We start from the raw sequence: 7,675 nt of genomic DNA, 5'->3' as shown, positions 1-7,675 counted from the left end.
GCTGAAACACAAATGTCATTCCTCTATTCAGTCATGCATGCATTCATTCATTCCTTTTTTCTTTCTTTTGAGAAACATGAATGGAGCAGCTACCCTGAAATCTTGGAAGAAATAAATAGGGCACAATATTTTCCCTTAAAGAATGTGCAGATGATACAATAATATAAAATTGAACCACAGAGCAGGGGTCTCCAAAGTAGAAGAAAGGGCACATTCACCAGCTGTACCCAAGATGTCCACTTGGATAGAAAAAGAAAATACTCAAACTTCTATTTCTATTTATTTTTCTCTAATATTTTCTAAGTTTGTGTTTTATGTATGCCTTATAATTTGTACAATAAAACAACACAGTGGCACTTGTAAATAATAAATTAAGGAATATGCAAGAAAATATATTTTGAAGATACGTGCTCAAAAATATGTGCTCAAAATTTGATAGAATGCACAATGAAAATCCTAGAGATTTTAGATTTCCTGGTTAGGAGGACAGCAAGATAAGAGCATCTGATTCATCCTCATCTACCTTCCCATTGAAATACTTGTGAAAATAGACCCAAGAGAGCTAAAGGTACAATAACACTGAAAGCCAGAAATAAGGTTCAGTTATCTACCACAGCCCAAGAGGAATTTCTACTAAGTGAACGATGAGTGAGGCTATGAAGCAGAACAATAATGCCAGCAAGAAGATAGATTCCCAAACATCTCCATGGTATCCACCTACCTCAGATACCACAGCTTCTTTATCAAAAGGAAGGACAGCAGGGGAGCTGTATTAAGTATCCAATGCTGTGTCACAGATAGTCTAACATTTAGTGGCTTAAAAAAAACAATCATTTCTTATCTCTCTTAGTTCAGCAGATCAGGAACATAGAAGCAGCTCAGTTGGGCACTTCTGGCTCATGGTCTCTCGGGTGAGTGCTGTCAGATATCAGCTGGCATTCCAGTCATCTATAATCATGGACCAAGGCTAGAGGCCCCACATCCTTCCAAGGATGCTCACCCACACAGCCAGCAAGTTGGAACTGGCCAGTTGGCTTCTCTTCAGGCAGGCTGTCCACAGAGCTTCTTGAGTGTCCTTTCAACATAGCAACCGGCTTCTGTCAGAGAAAATGATCTAAGAGGCCATGGTGGAAGCTGCAATGCATTTTATGACCTAACCTTTGGAATCATACACTATTACTTCCACCATATTCTGTTGGTCACACAGGCCAGACCTGTTTCCAAGTGGAAAAGAACTACACAGGACATAAATATTAGAAGTAGGGATCACCAAGGCCACAGTAAAGGCTGACTAGCACAGAAGCGAATTCACCAAAGGTAAGTTTTGACAGGGCCAGGGCCCTTTTTCTGTCTCTGTCACTTTCTGCATCTCTCTCTCTCTCTCTCTCTCTCTCTCTCTCTGTCTGTGTGTGTGTGTGTGTGTGTGTGTGTCACATGTATCTCCTCCATTAGTTTTTATCTGTCTACATTTTTCCAAGGATTACAACATCCATTTGTAAAAGAGGGAAAATGTTTATGGAGTTCGCAACCAGCACTAACGAAGGATTTATATATAGAATATCTATAGACATATCCCTAAGAAGTTACTTGGGAAAAAAGAAAAACCCCTGTGAGTATGAGTTCAGCAAGAACCAAGGCAACAAAGGAGATGCCCAGACCACTGCTCGAGACTAGGGAGATAACTTTATTTTTGAAAAGATTTCTCCTATATTTCCCTTAACTCTGCAGCCTCCACTGGCAGAGGTCAGTGTTCCAATGACCAACAAAGGATTAACTTGCAGGAGACACTGGAATGGATTTGCCAACACAGAAGAGAGGACTTCCTTTCCCAGCTGGCAGTGGATTGGTTCTTCCCTCCTGATGCCTGACTACCTCAATGAAGCCACTTCCATATAGAATATAAGGTTCTATAACTTTCAGAACCCACTACATGTGCAATTCCTACACCAGGGAGGTGTACTCTCTGTATCAGGGAGGATTCTTAGATGCAAACAACATAATTCATTCTGCCTTATATAAGCATGAAACAAATGTATTAAAGGCTGGTGGACTGCATGAAACAAACATATTAAAGGCCGGTGGATAGCACAAAACATCTCTGAGAAGAACAAAGAACTGACCCTGAAGCTACGAAGTCCAAACACACGTATGAGGATAATCTAACTAAAGCATCACCACCGTTGCTACAGAGTAGCTAGATAATCAGGACTGAAAGACAACAATCCTAACACCACTGCCCCCAAAGAACCCAATAGCCCCACCACTTTCAGAACAAGAATCTCCCTTTCCAGACTGAAACTTCATATTGCTCATTTTGGATTCCACATCTCAACCAGGTTGATCTGACTATAAGGACTGAGGTCTCCTGCCTTTATGCAGCTGGAAGGAGACCTCAGGATAAAATACTCTGGATTCTACTTTGAGAAAGCAGGAGAAATAATTAAGATATAGCGAGGCTATTTAAAAGATACTGGGCAGCTGCAAATGACATATGTCAATTGCAAAGACAAAATGAACATAATTAATATAAATTAGTGAGAAGGAAAAGGGAAGGTGTTTTTCCCCAGTGACCAACCACCTACCCTGTCCAAATCAGAAGTAGGTATTGCTGACATTGCTGTTCATTGGACCTCATGAAATCCCAGTGAAGTAAACTGCTCAGGATTATGAGGCTCAGGGAGAGATCAGAGTGGACAGGACAGCCATCACAGGAGATGCTGCTAAACATCTAGAGATAAAGAAAAGGTGTCTCCCTCAGCACTTGTATCTGCATCTCTACGGGGGATTCCACGGGTGTTTATCTTGGACCCAGAGATAGAAAACCTCAGCCTTGTAGACTAAAAATGTGCTCATCTTCATCCACAAGCATCCTGTTATAATTTCTTTCACTTAGAATCTAGGAATGTACCTGTTTTATATGTCAAAATGCATGTGTAAATTTATTTTCTCATTCCTTTACAACAAAGCCACCCCCAAGCAGAGCTCCAGATAAGCAGAACAGAACCAGAGTTACTAGGTGCAGTGGTTCTTTGTCATGTTTTGGCTACCCAAAATGTAAATTTCCTTCCTCTTTGGCAGTAATCCCCAAGCTGTATTAGCCTTGGTGATAAGCACAGTGTATAGAAACCTAAGGAGCCCTGGTAACCCCTCTCCTCAGTACGCAGCAGCTGGGCAGCCACACAATCTGGGCTTATCTGACGGGACTGTCCTATCTTGAACGCTGAAGCTCCTGTGTGTTCTCAGCTACCTTCCCTCCCATGGTGTCTGTCATTTTTGTGAGCCTGGTTTCCAGCCTTTTCATCAATCCTGTATCTCGCCAGCACACTTCCCAAAGGTCATCTTCTTGCTTAAGTTATGCAGAGTCAGTTATGCAGTCAAAAAACCCATGAGCAGTACAGCCTTAGTGTAATTCTAATCATTAAAGAATTCAAAGTTTTGTTAGCCTACCCAGTTTCATCAGGGTCAACGAACAGGTTTTGTTAGACTTTCCGAAAGGCCTTCATGTTTCAACAAACGTCATTGTTTGCACCCTTTGAGCCAAGCACTGTCCTAGATAATGGAGACTCAAAGATGAATCGGCAGCCATTCCCTCTCTCCAGGAGTTTGCAGTTGGAAGGAGTTCAAAGCTGTTTTAATGCCCCCCCATGACCATTACTATCTTTCAGACACCTAGGAATCAGGTTAGAAACCACTGATCTAATCAAATCTCATTTTATACAAGAAAAAACTAAGAACCAGAGAGGTAAAGAGATTTCTCCAAAGTTAGGACCAGAACTCAACTTCCAAAATCCTAGGCCAAAGCTCTTTGCACTTCATCACCCCACCTGCATGAGATTGAAGCAGCAGACGTCACCTGTCCATTTGTTGATTTTTGCCAACTGGCTGACACTGAGATGCTGGCAAGCAGACTTGTGAATGCCCAGTTAAGCCCAGCTGGGGTCATCTGCAAAATGGAACACTATCCGCGGAGGAAAACAGTTTCACGGAGGCCCTGCAGAGACGCTGTGGAGGACAGGTTTAGAGCAAGTGAGTCCAAAAGAGGAACAGGAATGGAAACAGACATGGAAGCTGATCCACCTGCCTTCCCAGCACATACCCAGGAGCATATGGCCTGTAATTAGCCACCCGGGAGATGGTTATGGAGCCACAAATGGAGAATTACGGCTTCAGGTGAGAAACCTCGGCAGGAAGCCCAGCCCTCAGAAGACAGAAAAGCCTGTTTTCATGCAAATGCCTTCAGTAATCATAAACAAAGGGGGACAGACAGGGACTTGGTGATGACAGAGCTTAGGGAGCTGTGGCTCTACCAGATGTATAATTGGAAGGTCTTCGAGGCCCCGCAGTCCTCCTGGCATTCCTCAAGGGCCCTGGGAGCCCCACCTGATTTTATTGCAGGACTGAAATCTGGCAACCCTCAGGGACACAACACCCTGATTTTTGTGGTTGGAAAGATCCACTTTACACATAAGAATTAGCCACCGTTCCTCTGAACCGAGTTCGTTTTGCCTCTTTGCCTCCATCCCCTTCTATCCCATGCTAAGTGGAGGTGGAGCAAAGGTAGCAGGCACTCCCCAGGCCTGAATCCTGTGACCACCACTTCCTGGCTAAAGGCGGTCACTTCACTTCTATTTTCTCGTTTCCTATCTGTAAAATGGGGACCATGTTGTACAGAAAAGAGGAGCTACTACTTTGAAAGCTCTTAGGAGTGTGTCTTGCTTATCATACTGGCTCAATAAGGGTGAGAGGTCTCTGTTGATATCCCCACCTCACAGATACCTTTAGCTCACTTGTATCCAATTTGGTTGCATGGTCTTACTGCTCTAGTCCTTCTCGGCTTTCCTTTCACCTCACATACCCTCCCACAGTTCACACCCCCCCGCCCCCCACCTCTGTGCCTTTGATAACCACACTTGAAGTTCCCTTCTCCCTCATTTCTGCACCTCTATAACCTACCCCTCCACCTAGACTCAGAACCAACGGTAGTTCTTCAGAAAGCATCCTGCATAGCAAAGACAGAAATAACCAATCCCTTCTCAGCTCTCATGATGAATGAGCTCCCTTATGGCTCTGCACACTCTCTTCTCTGTATTGGAATCATTTATGCCTGTTACCTCTCCCCCTCCCCAACTACCTACTGCGTGGAGCAGCAGGGGCTTGGTAAATATTCATAGAATGAGTGCACAAAGGAGGAAAGGGATAATGTTTGCTCTGTGTAGCTTCCAGTTTCCTCTGACCTGTCCCCGTCATCCTCCACTCTGCCCATACTTTCTTGCTCAGCCAAGAAGCACCATTCACTCACTCTCCTGCAAGCATCTGCAGATGTGCGCTTTCAGACCCACCATATGCCAAGTCCTGAGAGGGAGGTTTCAAAGGAGAGTCAAAGCTCCAGCTGGCCTTGCCTGAATGAGAAAGGAGTAGGGCAGAAGTGAAGGGTGCAGATATGTACACTGACGGGTCAGTGAGCTGTCAACACAGGCACCGACTGCAGAAGTTGGAGTAATGGAAAATAAGCCTGAATTGGCTGGCTGGGCCTGGCGTGTTGGCTCATACTTGTAATCCCAGCACCTTGGGAGGCTGAGGCAGGTGGATCACTTGAAGTCAGGAGTTCGACACAAGCCTAGGCAACATGGCGAAACCCTGTCTCTACTGAAAATACAAAAAATTAGCCAGGCATGGTGGTGCGCACCTGTTGTCCCAGCTACTCAGGAGACTGAGGCTGGAGAATCTCTTGAACCCAGGAGGCAGAGATTTCAGTGAGCTGAGATGGCACCACTGCACTCCAGCCTTGGTGACAGAGCATGACTCTGTCTTGAAGAAGGAGGAGAAGGAGAAGGAGAAGGAGAAGGAGAAGAAGAAGAAGAGGAATAAGGAGAAGAAGAGGAAGAGGAAGAAGAAGAACAAGAAGAAGAAGAAGGAGGAGGAGGAGGAGGAGAAGGAGGAGAGGAAGAAGAATTGGCTGACTGAGGTCAGACCATGAGACTCTTGCTAAAGAAATTAGGTTTTGTTCTATAAACAGTGGGGAGACCCTGAGGACTCATTGGAGATTATTTCAAATAAAGTTCTGAGTATGATGAGTGACACAGAGTGAGTGTTCAATAAATGTTAAGTATTATCATCATTATTAATTTGACATCTTAGGTCTAGGGAGGTAGCCACTGGATGCTTTGAAATGAAAATATCCAGGTAATTATACTCAAGTTCTACTTCTTCCCCCAACTCACTGTATGACCTCATGCAAGTCTCTCAACCTCTGTGAACCTCTCTGGGCCCCAGTTTCCTTATCCGTAAAATGAAGGGGCTGCCCTTGGTCATCTCTGTCTTTGTGAACACCAAAAATCTGAGACAGGTCTCAGTCAATTTAGGAAGTTTATTTTGCCAAAGTTAAGGATGCGCACCCATGATAGCCTCAGGGGGTCCTGAGGACATGTGCCTGAGGTGGTCAGGGCACAGCTTGGTTTCATACATTTTAGGGAGACATGAGACATCAATCAACATACATAAGATGAACATTGGTTTGGTCCAGAAAGGCGGAACAACACAAAGCAAAGGCGGGACAACTGGCAGGGAGGGGCCTTCCAGGTCACAGGCAGATAAGAGACAAATGGTTGCCTTCTTTTGAGTTTCTCTCCAAAGGAGGCAATCAGATATGTATTTATCTCAGTGAGGGGTGACTTTGAATAGAATGGGAGGCAGGTTTGCCCTAAGCAGCTCCCAGCTTGACTTTTTCCTTTAGCTTAGTGACCTGGCGGCCCCAAGATTTATTTTCCTTTCACATTTTCCTCCTTTCACAATCCCTGAACCTAAGACTCAGCATCTCCTGCAGATCTCGCTGACTCATCGTTTCTGTGAACACCCCTTCCTGGGCTGTGCCACACACATTTATGCTCTCTTACATCATTCATCATTGTTCCAGTTGCCAGAGTTTCTGATCCACCCAGAAACCACGTCTCTATTTGGATCTTCCCATCAAGACCTATCAAACAACTGAGCCCCCAGAATATTCTCAATAGCTATTGATTTAGGACGAGTCACACCATCAGGAAAACCAGGAAATTCAGCCTTGTCTTAGCAATAATAATAACAAAAAGGGGGGGGACCAGGAGGAGGAGCTAATACTGAGTGTCCAGCCTGGGCCTGGCTGTTCAAAGCCTTCACATCTGTAGCAGACATGGCTGTCAGTCCAAAGAGTCAGATGTGTAAGGTCCTTGGAGCAGGCTGCGTTATGATCAAGCCATCGTGACCCCTGTGACCCACACATACACATCCAGAAGGTCTCCTGGAGTCAGAAAGTCTGGGACAATAAGAAAACCACAAAAGAAGAAAAACAGCTAGTTCCTGTCTTAGCTGATTAGCCAACCTTGCGACATTCTTCCATTGTAACATGCTCTACCCTAACTGATCAATCAACCTTGTGACACTGTGCTCTGTGACCCCTCCCACCTGGTGATAATGTACCTTGTGACATTCTTCCCCTGTCCGCAATAAAGGCCCCTAACTATAACTTTCCATTGCTTACTCCTAACCTATAAAACTAGCTGCAATCCCACCACCCTCCACTGACTCCCTTTTTGGACTCAGTCTGCTCACACCCAAGTGAATAAACAGCCTCATTGCTCACACTTGGCCTGTTCAGGTTGTTTCTTCAATTAGATGCCCGTATAACAAGATGTTTAAG

The sequence above is a fragment of the Papio anubis genome, chromosome 8 (genome assembly GCF_008728515.1).
Source record: "Papio anubis isolate 15944 chromosome 8, Panubis1.0, whole genome shotgun sequence".
Classification (NCBI taxonomy): Eukaryota; Metazoa; Chordata; class Mammalia; order Primates; family Cercopithecidae; genus Papio; species Papio anubis.
The sequence above is the reverse complement of the archived record's forward strand: the minus strand, read 5'-3'. Positions refer to the sequence as shown.